Raw genomic sequence first — 14,650 nt, forward strand, 5'->3', positions numbered from 1 at the left:
TAAGCCACCAGCATTTTCTCCTTTTTGTATGCATAGGTCTATTCATATGTACTTGCAGACACACCTAAAGAGTGCAGACAAATGCTTGTATTTATAATATACCACTTATATTGGATAAAAATAAGTGATTTAGTTCTCTTGTACTTGAAATACCAAGTAACATGAAAAATTTTTTTTCTTTGACTGATTTTCAGTTAGAAGATGCTTATTTAAAGCAGATTGCTAATCAGTGCAGATATGGAAGTCACAACTGCCATTATGAGTACAGTTTTCAAGAGCTAGTCTAGACATGACCTTATTAACTAAGGTCATACCTTTATGCATTTTATTAGTGACTTCTGTTTTCTTAGGATCGTCTGCAATTTTCCTTGTAGAATTTTCTTTAGTCAGATTTCCTATTTTGCCTGAGTACAGAAAAAAGACAGACCCCCAAAAGATAGTGGGGGCAATTGCTTTATTACTTAGGTCTTACTCTCTATCGTGTATTTAGACACTAGTGAAGAGGTCCCTTTCCCGACCTCCTCTCTTTTCATGAAGCAGGGAGGACCCAATCTGGTCACTGTCCTCCCTGAACATATTTTTCTTGATTTGCTTCAGTAACTTGCTCAGAATGTTCTTTTACATCTTGGGTTCTTCATCTGAAAAAACGGGATACTAATATTTACTGAGACAGGCTCTTGTTGGGGTTATATGAGATGTTCCGCGGGAAGCTAACATGTTAATGCTTGGCACAGATTAAGTGCTCAAAAACCATTCAAGTAATGTGAATCAGAAAAGTTCATGTGATTCATAACATGATCGCTTTCATTTTGATATCTCTGCACTCTTTTGGTTTCATTCATTTCAGCAGACATTTAATGGAATATGTGAGTCATTGATTTAGGTGTTGGGGATATGAAGAGACAAAACAGATAAAATTTTTGGTCCTCACTGAGTCATGTATTTTAGTATGGGAGACAGTAAAGAAGATAAATAGGAAAACATATGGCATATTAGTAAGTTCTAAAAAGGAAATAAAGCAGGGAAAGAGGAGAGGAAAAACAGACGTTGGTTTGTGATTTAAATGGGAGTGGTTGGGGAACTGTCCTGAGAAGGAATGTTTGAGTAAGGATGTGGGAAGAGAGAACCAAGTCACTAGGATATAGTGAGGGAAGGAGAGGTAGGCATAGGGAAGCGCAGGTATTCCCGTTCTGAGGTAGAAGAAGGCTTAGAAAGTTGAAGAAACAGCATGGAGGGAGGTGTTTTGATATTCACAGCAAAGTCTGGAAATTTTACTAGGTAGATATGCTTCACACATTCTCAGGGATCCAGCCTTCTTCCAGTTCATTTTTCTCAGACTCCGAGATCTATGTTCGACAGCCCAGGCTTAGTGGAAGAATTGGAGGGGGAAAAAGTGTGCTTAGTAGCTAGCTGGACCTTAGGGAGAGTTCACAGGCTGCCCAAGCAAATGTCGGCTTATCTGCCATGAGCCAAAACTTAGTAACCTTCACTTTACTACAAAGGAGACTTGAAAACAGTTTTTCTTCTGGGAAGCCATTTGTATAGCTAAGACTTCAATTATTGTGGAATAAGTGGAAAAAGATATTGGGGGACAGCTACTAGCTTCTGATAATGTTTACTGTACCTCCCCACTATAAGGGGCAAGATGATGAACTTCCAAAGTCACCCATGATGTTTTTAAGGCGTACATGCATAACGAATAAGATTACTACCTCAAAAAAAGTAAGGAAAATGAAACCGTACATGAAAATTAGAAAACAGGATGATTTTACAAGGGATGCCTAAATTCATGGACTTATCTCAGTTTTGCAACTGACAAACGCTTCCTTCTGGCTCCTATCTAATATTTTATTTAGCTGCCAATGTACTTAAGAAATAGAAGGATTACTGCACAGAAGTCTCTAGGACATGTGAAGTTTTGTTATGTATATCAAAGAATTTGTTTTGAAGAAAATGAAGTAAATTTTATTTCTTTGTTTCCATTATATCCCCTTTTAAAGAAAGAAAATGGAAAGACTATAGAAGCCACGTATCATAATCAATTTAGAATATTTTATGGAATTAATCTTAGGGGCCAACTGAGTACTTTTCCAAAAGTATAGTTCTTTGACATTCATTAAAAATAACTGACAGAGGCGCCTAGGTGGCTCAGTGGGTTAAAGCCTCTGCCTTTGGCTCAGGTCATGATCCTGGGGTCCTGGGATCGAGCCCCACATTGGGCTCTCTGCTCAGCAGGGAGCCTGTTTCCCTTCCTCTTTCTCTGACTGCCTTTCTGCCTACTTGTGATCTCTGTCAAAAAATAAATAAAATCTTTAAAAAAAAAACTGACAAAATAAATATTGTTTCCTCTTTCTTCAGAAGCATGGGTGGAATCCAGTAAATTAAAAAAACCTTCCAATTTAAGAAAACAAAGTATTGTGCAAGTATCTCTTACAGTTGAAATGAGTTTCTTTGATTTCTAGTTTCTGATGGGAGCAGCCCACAGAAGCCGCCAGGCGACTTCAAATTTGAGTTGTTCTGCCTGGATGGGAGGCAGACAAACTAGCCATCTCTTAAGAAAGCTAGTATTTTTGGCAAATGATCACACTCGGTTTTGTAAACCCAAGTGCTATATGTTCAATATTTTATTCATTTTTTGGCAGACAGAGATCACAAGCAGCAGAGAGGCAGGCAGAGAGAGAGGAGGAAGCAGGCTCCCTGCTGAGCAGAGAGCCCGATGCGGGGCTCGATCCCAGGGTCCTGGGATCATGACCCGAACTGAAGGCAGAGGCTTTAACCCACTGAGCCACCCAGGCGCCCCCCAAGTGCTATATATTCAGATAAGCACCTAAACTTTTGCTTCATTTCTTCAACATATGAGCCCAAACTCTCAACTTTCTGAGATTGACCCGTTTTTAATTTTTTGTGTCTCCTCACTATCTGCATGCCTTTGGCAGAGATTAGCTTTTTCCTGTCCTGGTTGACTTCCCACCCTCTGATCCAAGTCCTATTCTCCGTCTAATTTCATTTATCTGACCTAACAGAACCCTGTAACTCATGTTTTGAATGCTCCACTAGTGTTGAAATGTTTTCTATCCATTTCCCCAGTTGTTGGTAATTCTCTTTTCACAAGGTCTATAATTTGGGAGTGAGGTAGAATACTTTGTTTTTTCTAAAAACATTCCCAGTCCTATAATTGAATAGGTCTTGCAATAGAATCAATTCTTGGAAAGGTTTTTCCTTTTTTTTTTTTTTTTTCTTATTGTTTTATTGCTCTTGTTTTGCTGTTGATGTTAAAGACCCAAACCCCAAATTTAGGTGCAATAATGTTCAGTTGTCACAGATTATATTGTAATGGCTCTGCATAAAAGATCTATAAAACAAAGTGTATTCTTGTACAATGCTTAGTCAGCTGCCCTTTTAGTAGTTACCAGAAGCGTTTTTTCTTTTCTTTTCCATTAGAATAATGATTTTGTCTTTACCACATTATCACATTCAAAGTGGTACAGTGTTAGCAGTTGAGCAAAATTTGGTCTTTTTGACTATAGAAGTCTCCCTCCTCCCCACACACCTTTTGGCTTTTTTTCAGTCATTCACTCTTGGTTTAATTGAAGTATCCTTTAAGGGTGGTTGAACCACAATGTGGTATTTCCAATAAACATTGTTATTAGAAAGTGTGCCTGGTTGAGGTTAATATAATGTGCATTGTTTAGACATTCAGCATTTAGGTTGATGACTATTTACCAAAAGCTTGTTGGTCAACAGTGTTTTTACATTTTAAGTTCATTAACTGACATAGCTCTATAGGCATCAATGGTTAGGTGTTTTCCACTGTTATGAAGATTAAAATGCTGTGTCCCCTCAATCTCATGTTTTATGTACTTATCAAGCTTAGTAATTAAATATGTTTTCTTCCTTTTGTTCTGGTGATATTGTTATTTTATGGAATATTTTCCTTTCTTACAAAAGCAGTACTCCTCCATTTTGGGGACTTCAGAGATTTAGAAAATTTCAAAAAAGGAAATAACAAATTCTTGCCATTTAGAAAAAATATGGCCAGTAATAATGAAATACTGTAATTTTTAGGGCAGTTTTACCTTTTTGAATCACTTTTTTTTCTTTTCTTTTTATTTAAAAATACTGCTTCTCTTCTAGATTTTTGTATTCTAGAATTAAGCAGCCTACTTAATTTCAAATCCTGTCTCTGATACATACAGCTCTATTAATTTGGGCAAGTTTTGTAAACTCTGTGCTTTAGTTTCCTGACTATACATGGGGATAAAATATCCCTATTTTAAAGGTTTTTATAAAGAGTATATAAGTTAATACAAGTAAGTAATTAATGCAAGTAAGACATTAGAATATTGCCTGATGTGCTAAACACTCAGTTTGCTATTATCATGGAAGAGCAGAAAAAGCTACAGCTGTAGTTGTACATTCTGTTAGAAAAAGGGTATAATTAATCTTGGCTTCCAACACTGATTTTATGAAAAGGACTTTCCAGTATTCATTCTCTTTTCCTTACTAATCTTGAACATTTGAAAAAATACATCACTCTGCCTCCCTTGTTGATAGGGATGAATAATCACATATTAGTGAAGGTTGTTAGGTTGGATATCTGGAAATAGTCTTTGGACTCTAGTCTTGTGCCTCTCTTCTATTTTCTGCAATGTGGATGTGATGACTAGAGCTCCAGCAGTTCTCTTGGATCCTGAAGCAAACTTGAAGACAGTAGAGCAGAAAGACTGAAGGATCCTAGATTCATGATAACTGTGTAGCTGTCATACCTGGACTTCTTTTATTTGAGAGAGAGATAAGCCTAGATCTCTGTTACTAACATCAGAATGTACTTTCTAATTGATATACTGAATAGTCAGTGCATTTGGTTTTTGTAAACTTGTCGTGACTTTTTTTTTACTTTCTGGCTGATATTAGATGATATTGTCTGTAGGGCTCCATAGATTGCCTTCCTATGCTTTATGAAACTTTCACCTACTAGGATTGTGTTCTTTCCATTTTGCGCTAAATTCTAACAGAAATTCATAGTGGGAAGAATTACTCCTGTCTTATTAGCAGTAATATATTTCTTACCTTAGCCTCTAAGTATTAAATTAATATTTTAGGGACATTTGGGTGGCTCAGTTGGTTAAGTACCTGCCTTTGGCTCAGGTTGTGATCTCGGGGTCCTGGGATCGAGCTCCCTGCTCAGTGTGGAGTCTGCTTCTCCCTCTTCCTCTGTCCCTCCCCACTGCTTGTATGCTCTCTCTCTCTCTCTCTCTGCTCTCTCTCTCAAATAAATAAATAAATAAAATCTTGAAAAAAATAGACTAAAAGCTTGAATAGACATTTCTCTAAAGAAGACACACAAATGGCCAACAGGTATATGAAAAAATTTTAACATCACTAACCATCTGGGAAATGCATCTGGGAAACCACAATGAGGTATCACCTCATACCTGTCAGGATGGCCCTTCTCACAAAAGCAGAAAAGACAGCAGGTGTTAGCTAAGATGTGGAAAGATTGGGACCATTTCACACCACTGGTGGAAATGCAAAATGGTGCCACCACTATGGAAAATTGTACAGAGTTTCCTCAAAAATTTAAAAATAGAACCGCTGCAAGATCCAGCAATCCCCCTTCTGGATATTTATCCAAAAGAACTATAGCCAGGATCTTGAAGAGATCTTGGCAACCCTCTGTTCTGTTCATTGCTGCACTATGCACAATAGCTGAGATGTTGAAATAATCTATATACTCACAGACAGAGGAATAAAGAAATATGCCTATACATACAATGGAATGCTATTTGACTTTAAATTTAAAAAAAAAAATAGGAAATTCTATAATATGCCATACCTGGATGAACCTTGAGGACAATATGGGAAGTGAAATAAGAGAATTCAGAAAGACAAATACTGCATGATTCCACTTATATAAGTATCTAAAAATGTCAAATTCATAGAGTCAAAGAATGAAATGGTAGTTACGAGGATCTAGGAGGAAGGGGAAATGGGGAGGATACAGGTTCAGTTAAAAAGACGGATAGGCCTGGAAATCTGTTTACAACATTGTTGACTACTTATCGTATAATAATATAGTGTACACTTAAACAACTGTTACAGAAGTACATCTCCTTTTAAATGCCCTTTCCAGGGGCGCCTGGGTGGCTCAGTGGGTTAAGCCGTTGCCTTCGGCTCAGGTCATGATCTCAGGGTCCTGGGATCGAGTCCCGCATCGGGTTCTCTACTCCGCAGGGAGCCTGCTTCCTCCTCTCTCTCTCTCTGCCTGCCTCTCTGCCTACTTGTGATCTCTCTGTGTCAAATGGACAAATAAAATCTTTAAAAAAAAAATAAATGCCCTTTCCACAATAGATTTCTTTTTTTAATTTTCACTATCAAATTTTAACATATCTGGTGATTTGACAAATGTTCTTTGGAAATGTAGAACAGTCACTGAATTTTTATAAAATATTAATTTATTTTAATTTTTTAAAAAGATTTTATTTATTCATTTGAGAGAGAGGGCATGAGCAAGGGGAAGGGCAGAAGGAGACAGTGAAGCCGACCTACCCCAGGACCCTGGGGTCATAGATGCTTAGCCATCCAGGTACCCCAATTTTTAGTTTATTTTTAAATGAGATTATTATTAGTTGTTGTTGTTTATTGTTGAGTCATATGAGTTCCTTGTATATTCTGGAGACTCTTTATCATATACATGGTTTGTAAATATTTTCTCCCATTCTATAGTCTTTTCACTCTGTTGACTTTTTTCCTTGGGTAGAAACTGTTTAGTTTGGTGTAGTTAGACTTGTTTATTTTGGTTTTGTTGCCTGTGCTTTTGGTATATCCAAGAAATCATTGCCAAGGCTAATGCCATGGAACTACCCGCTTATTTTCTTCTAGGGGTTTTATAGTTTTAGGTCCCATGCTGAAGTCTTTACTCCATTTTGAGTTGGGTTTCATGTATGGTGCAAGACATTAGGGTCCAATTTCATTCTTTTGCATATGGTATATATTCAGTTTTCCCACCACCAGGAAAGGATATCCTTTCCTGTTGTGTTACTTAGTACTCTTGTTGAAGACCAGATGACCATATGTGTGTGGATTTATTTCTCGTTTCTCAATTCTGTTTTGTTGGTCTATATGTCTTTCTTTAACAATACTATACTGTTCAGTTACTCTAGTTTTGTAATATATTATGAAGTAAGGAAATGTGATACTTCAGCTTTGTACTTCTTTGTGAGGACTGATTTAGTATTTGTGGTCTTTTGTGATTCCATATGAATTTTAGAAGTGTTTTTATATTTCTGTAAAAAATGCCATTAGGATTTTGTTAGGGAGTCAATTGGATTTGATTATCACTTGGGTATAAGGACACTTTAACAATATTAAGTTTTCTAATCCATGCATATGAGATGTCTTTCCATTTATCCATCTCTGCTTTAATTTTTTCCATCAGTGTTTCATAGTTTTTGTGTATAAATCTTTTATCTAGTTGGTTAGGTTTATGCCAATTTTTTTTTTCCTTTTGGTGTTCTTATAAATGGGATTGGTTTTCTAATTTCCTTTTCAGAGAGTTTGTCTTGGTGTGTAGAAATGCAACTAGTTATTGTGTGTTGATTTTTTTTTTTAATCCTACAGTTTTACTGAATTTGTTGATTAGCTCTAACAGTTTTTTAATGGAGTCTTTTGAGTTTTCTACAAGAGATCATATCATCTGAAAACAGAACATTTTACTTTTTCCTTTATCATTAGTATGCCTATTATTTCTGTTCTTGACTAATCGGTTTGGACATCCAGTACTGTTAGAAGTGTTGAGAGTGGGTATCTTTGCCTTGTTCCTGATCTTTGAGGATAAGCGTCCGATTTTTCCACCATTGAGACTGATGTTAGCCATGGGTTTGTCCTAATGGTCTTCAGTATATAGAGGTACATTCCTTCCATACCTAGTTTGTTGAGAGGGTTTTTTTTTTTTTTTTTTAATGAAAAGGTGTTGAATTTTGTCAAATGCTTTCTCTGCATTTATTGGGATGATCATGTGCTGTTTGTCTTTTGTTAATGTGGTGTATCACATTAATTGACTTTTGTATGCTGAACCATCCTTGTATCCCTAGGATAAATCCCACTTAGTCATTGTTTCTGATCCTTTTATAATAGACTTGGTGCTAGTATTTTGTTGCGGATTTTTGATATTCTTATCAGGAATATTTGCCTGTAGTTTTGGTATCAGGGTAGCTTTGGTATCAGGGTAATACTAGTCTCATAAAATGAGTTTGGAAGTGTTCCCTCTTCCTCATTTTTTTTAGATGAGTTCTTTAGGCATTTTATTTACATTAGGTTTTTATTTTATCTCTCTCTCTCAACACACACACATGCACGCACACACACACACACACACACACACACACTCTCCCATTCATTTCTACTACATGGAAAACCTGCCAAATAAGTACTGTTTTCTTTGTCAGAAAGTAACATATTTGCTATGGTATGTAATCATATCCCAGTACATGATGTATGTCTTTTAAGTTCTTATAATGAACTTCAGTGATCTTACTAGTTGAATGTTTGACAGAGAATGATAGCAAGTCAAGAGAACAGATAAATATCATGAGCATTATAGTTATCTCTGGATGTTTCTGTTAGAAATGTTCTTTTCTAGACGTTCCTTGCTATATAAACTATTTCCACCATTGTTGGCCATCTATAAAGTAGAGGTATGTAAATCATTTAGTATCTAAAGATTTTTATCTGAACCATTCTCTTTTGATAAGAGTAACTCTTAGCCTATAATACTCTTGCATCATTAATATTATCCTTATAAAATGTGTTTCCTATGTAGTCTTTATCTTTAAAGAAATTACTGCAAATGAGACATTAGAGGTTGCTGACCTTATGTGATAATTGGCAAATTAAGGTCATTTCTCATCTTCTCTCTTACTCTGTTTTGCAGTTGTTGTATTTCAGGTGAAAAGAAAAGATTGGAAGGGAGGAAGGAAACAGGGATGAACCAACGATAGGTGTGGCTGTTTGGAACATAAGCTTGATTTGAAGTGCTACCATTAACGTCATATTTATACCTTTAGAAAATAAATAACAAGTCTGGGTTGAAAATGTATTTTACATTTATTTCCTTCTATGATAACCCCCCCTTTTTGAATGGAGAAAAACTGTTTTCAATCATTAGGGACTATCAATTCTCTGAGAGACAATATTAGCTTTTTAAAAAGCATGACAGTTTTATAAGTGCCTATATTATGATGTTAATTTGGTTAAGAAATCCTGTTCCTTATAGAAGTGTAGTAATTGGATGTATGTACTTCATAAAGATTATTAAAAATCTGTGAGAAACACATGGATACATTACCATTTTTTTTTTTTTCTGAATAGCTTACCTGGCTTAAATGAGGAAAATTGGATAGTGAAAAAAGTATACCACATTAGAAAAAAAATGACAAGATAATATGTAAGGTACAAAGTGGATACATATATCCTACCTAGTAGAGAGAAAAGTGGTGTATCTGGTCTATATTTGGCTGTGAGCAGAAGCAGTTTATGACTACTATGGCTTAAATGTTTTAATTTTTCTCACAAATTGAGATGATGTCTGGAGGTTGACAGTTCACGATTGGTACAGGGTTTCAATGATCTTTCCGGGGATACATATTATAACCATCTCTGTGTTCTGCAGTGCTCAGGTGTTGCATTTTGTTCTCCTAGTTACTGCCTAATTAAACCAAGATGACTGTTAGGCTTTAAGGTAGTGTATCCACATTTCAGGAAGGGATAAAGGGGAAAGACTGGTAGAGAGGACAAGAGAGAGAAATGTATCAGCTGAGACCGTCTCTTTTTATTAGGGGGGAAAAAAAAACCCAAACCCATCTGGAAGTGTTATTTAGGATGCTTCCCCACATTTTATTGGTTAGAAATGTATCACATTTTACTTTCAGTTGCAACAGAAACCTTTATGACAGAGGAGGCAAGAGAAGACGTGACTAAGGTGATATTTAGTGAACCTGTTGCCACAGGTTGATTTTCATCACAGGTAGTAAGCAAAAGTTAGACGCTAAGGAGAAAATGTTCTTGAAACGAAATTCAAATCTTCTGAATATCACTCATATAAATAAATAATCGAAATAACTTTTTTCCAACAATAAGTATGTATTATTCGTCCTTTAAAAATTTATGTCTCTAGGGCTCCTGGGTAGCTCAGTCAGTTAAGCATCTGGTTTTGACTCAGGTCATGATCGCCGGGACCTGGGGATCTAGCTCCCTGTTCAGCAAGAGTCTGCTTCTGCCTCTCCCTTTACTGCCCCCCCCCCACTCTCTAAGTTGTCTCTCTCTCTATCTCCCTCTCTCTCAAATAAATAAATAAACAAATAAATAAATAAAATCTTTAAAAAAATCTCAGGTTTAAATAATTTAAAATTTACAAAATCAAATTAGAAAATTTGATTCAGTGGATAATAATAATCATTTATTGTTATTAGGTACCTAAAATGTGCCAGATATGAGTATTGTATATCTGGTTTTGATGTGAAGAAATAGATTTAGAGAAATAAAATAGTGTGTCCAAGCCTTGTAACCCAAGACAGTGGACTTTGAATTTCAACCTGTTCTTTCTGACTCAGAGTTTACACTTGACCCCTGTATCAACTTCACTGAATAATGAACACTACAAATTAATGATATGTTTAACAAAATTTGTGTGGTGATTACTCTATATTTCAGATCATTACCTATGCTTAGACCTACCTCTGAAGTACACCTTTTAAAATCCTCACCTTTCAATTAAATACTATTTTTTTTATAACTTCTCCTCTTATATACAATGGTATCATTCTTCTGTACTATCAAAATCACCTATCTGCCAAAATTAGTAAGAAAATGTGGAGTTTGCATTTAATTAGATTCGAAGAGTCAAGCTAGAGCAATACTGCTTCTGTGAAAGAATTTCAGAGGTTACCTACCCTATAGGGATAGAAGTTTTATTTTATTTTTACCAACAGGTTTTTCCCTACTGCCTCTCTGCAGTTGGGTACAATTCCATAGATATGACAAGGACTTTTCACAAATTGGGAGATCAGCATTCTTTCAATAGCTTATTCCGAAAGCCTTCCAGGCAGCTTTGACTCCTTGTTCCACATCCCATATTTGATCTGCCAGTAAATCTTCTTAGCTCTACCTTCAAAATAGATATAAAACCCCGTCTTTTCTGTCTACTTGGCACTGCTTCAATCCCGTTCCAAGTTACTATTGACTCTCATTCTCATCTGGATTATCGTAGTAGCTTCCTACGCGGCTTTCCTGTTTTCATCCTTGACCTTCCCATTTTATTCCTGAAAGATCAGCCAGAACCATCTCGTTAAAATGGAAGTCGGATCATGTCACCCCTCTGCTTTTTAACCTACAGGGGCCCCATCACCTGTGGTAAAAGCCAGTCTTTATAATAGTCTCAAAGGTGGGATCTAGGTTACAGTGCTTCTTTGATCTTACTTTCTCCCCTTTTTCTAGTTCTTTTTGTTCCAGCCTTGAAAGTTGCCTTTTAACTTCTTAAACTTGCTAGGTGCTGTCCCGTTTCAGGGCCTTTGCACTGCTGTTCCTGCCGTGTAGGATGCTTTCCCACATATTGGCACATCTAATTCTCTTTTCTCTTTTATGTCCTTACTCTTGACTGCCTTTTTAGTAAGGCTTTTCCTGGCTACCTTACTCAAAACTTCAGCCCCCTTACCTTACTTTCTTACCCCTTACTTTCCCCCTCTGACACTATCAAACATTCCACCTCATTGAAAAGTTGAGTATTTTTTAGCTTTTTGTTTTTACATGTTCCAGGTTCTTAAACATTCTAGTACATAATGGATGCCCAATAAATATTTATTGATAGAATGAACAAATAAGTGGGTGAATGAATGAATGAATATACAAGGCAGTGAAGAGTTTAGTCTTTTTTGAAATGTCTAACAGATCTCAGGATTCTTGAAGTTTTTCTTAGCTTGTTGTAATCCCTGTAACTATTAAGCCTTTTTTTTTTTTTTTTTTTTTACTTGTTGAATCGGGCTACTCAACATCAATATTAATTGCCCAGGTAGTATATACCAGATAATGTTAGACTATTGGTTTGGACTCTAAGAGTTTGACCTTAAAGTCTTTCCCATTAGTGAAATTGGAAGGCTGTTAAGACTTTTGGAGACTCTGTAGAGATTACATTTTTGCTTTTTTTCTTTCATGATTTATTTCAGCTTGTTAAAATATTTTGTGTTAATTATTTTGTACTTTCATTTTTATTATGCAAAATTATTCAGAATAAAACATGCATAGTCTAAAAAAAAAAAAAAGGTAACATGCGGACAGTGTTGCAAAACTCCAGGTGGGAGCTGTGACTGTCATGTAAAAATGACATATGTAAAAGTTATAAAATATACAACTGAAGTGTTTGAAGGAGAAAGGTGTCATTTGGGGGAGATTTATTCTCAAAGTCATAAGAAAAAAAAAGGGAAGTTATCCCACCTGTTCCTTCTAGAGGTTCTCATTGCATTGCCATGTTTAATGGCAATTTATGTGCTGTATTACAAACAATTTAAATTAAAAAAAAAAAAAGACAAGCTCTTGCCTTCTGGAAAATAGACCAGTTAGAAAAATGATGCACAGTTGGAGAATTAAATATGTTCATTAAGTTGTTAGAACCACTTCAGTTCATAAACCACGATATAGGAAGACACATAAATGAGGCCCCACCTTTTATTTACACCAAATACATTAAAAATCTTCAAAAGTATATATATTCTTTTTGAGATAGAATTAGTGTAGAGTGACGGGTATACATTTTTACATGTACAATCTGGTGACCTTTGACAAATGCGTAGAGCCGGCCACGGAACCTACATTGCCATCACACCAGCAAGTGCCTTCATGTCCTTTTCCTGGTTATTCCTCTCCCTCATTCAGAGGCAACCACGTTTTTGATTTTTAAACTGTTGATTTCGTTTTGCCTAATATTAACTTTCATATAAATGAATTGTTTACTCTTGTATTCAGTTTCTTTTGCTCGCATATTGTCTGTTAGACTTATTCATGTTGTTGTGCCTACCAATATTTTTTTTATTGGTGCATAGTGTTCTGCTGTATGAATATGCTAAAATTTGTCCATTTCCCTCCTGATAGAATTTGAATTTCCAGTTTTTTTCCACTAAGGAATAAAGCTCCTATGAGCATTCTTGTGCAAATATTTTTGTGGATATATGTCCTTTTAAATTTTTTGGTGAATATTGAGGGATGGAATTGCTAGGTCGAAGGACAGAGGTGTATTTAACTTTATAAGAATCTGCCAAACCTTTCTCAAAAGTGGGGTTCTCTTTTACACTGCAAGCTACCCATTTATTTTTATTGTTTTAAAATGGTATAGACTTCCCCTGGAGCAAATAATACATTATATATTAATAAAAATAATTAAAAAATGGTATAGGCTTCTGTATTTCCTAACAGAAAGTGGCCATTTGGGGAACTTAGATTAGGTATCAAAATCATTCTATATATACAAGGTATTTTTTAAGTATTGTCTGACTATCAACTGAGTTTATTTTATTCTGAAAAAGAAAAATGGAGTGTTTCCAATTTTTCTGGGGACCAGATATGGAACAAAATATTCTTAAAAATCTACATATTAAAAAGTACTTAACACCTACTTAATAAGTAAGAAGAAAGTTCCAAACTATGGCTAATGTGGGGATGATTAAGCCTACGCCTAATTTGAGTTCACAGTTCACACTCTCCCTCTAAACTCTTTTTTTTTTTTTCCATATAGCATTACATAACCATTTTTATTACATGTGTTTCTAGACACTTCCATAATTGCATTACAGAATGGCTATTCCACTCATTTCCAGGAAAAAGAAAACAAAACAAAACCAACCAGAATCTTCTCAAGTAGGGTGTCTGTGACATTCTTAAATCCGTTTTTATTACACGTGTTTTTAAAAATTCTTAAAATCTGGAATGCTGCTCCAGCTTGCATGTCGTCCTTGTTCAGGGACCAGGCTAATCTCCTTTATTCGTCACAGTTTTAGTACATGTGCTGCTGATGGGGGCACCCTGCCCCCCAAACTTTCTGAACTCATGAAAGCCAATATATATTTGACAAACCACGTTTAATTTTTTTCATCCACGTTTCACGAATTTAAATATTTCTAACTTTTTCTACTGAATTCATAAAAATTTTGGGTTTTTTTTAGGAGTTACCATCCAAAAGAGCATAGAAATTTCTGAAGTCTCTTTCCCTCTTTGAGAGAGGAAGTGTGCTTTAAATGAAGTTTAAAAGAAGTTTCATTCTGAAAGAACTTAAAATCAGTTCTATATTCATTATTTAGAAGACCCAGCAAAATCAACTATCTTGACCTTGGCCTGTGTGTCATTGTTTAAGTAGAGACTGTGGAGTTAGCAGTAAGGTTCCTAAAATCCATGTGCTTTCACAAGCTTATTCTCATGTGAAATGTTGTTTTTCCTCAGAAACATGTTTGTATTTGAGAAAAAGCAAATACAGGGCAAAATTTTGTGGGAAGATTGAAAACAGGTACCATGGAAAATATTATTATTGATTTTTATAAATGTTTGGCAGTGGATGTGTACTGAGTTGTCCAATGTAAGCATCCAGGATGTTCCCCCAACCCCACCACCC

General features: G+C 35.6%; 1 non-coding gene across 1 annotated transcript; it reads right to left on the reverse strand.

The window, feature by feature from the left end:
- Window positions 1-13,960: 13,960 nt before the first annotated feature.
- On the reverse strand, window positions 13,961-14,066 carry LOC131828421 (U6 spliceosomal RNA). The gene has a single exon (XR_009352430.1). It is a non-coding gene; the product is annotated as a U6 spliceosomal RNA (small nuclear RNA).
- Between the last annotated feature and the right edge of the window lie 584 nt (window positions 14,067-14,650).

The sequence above is a fragment of the Mustela lutreola genome, chromosome 3 (assembly GCF_030435805.1).
Source record: "Mustela lutreola isolate mMusLut2 chromosome 3, mMusLut2.pri, whole genome shotgun sequence".
In the NCBI taxonomy this organism is placed as follows: domain Eukaryota; kingdom Metazoa; phylum Chordata; class Mammalia; order Carnivora; family Mustelidae; genus Mustela; species Mustela lutreola.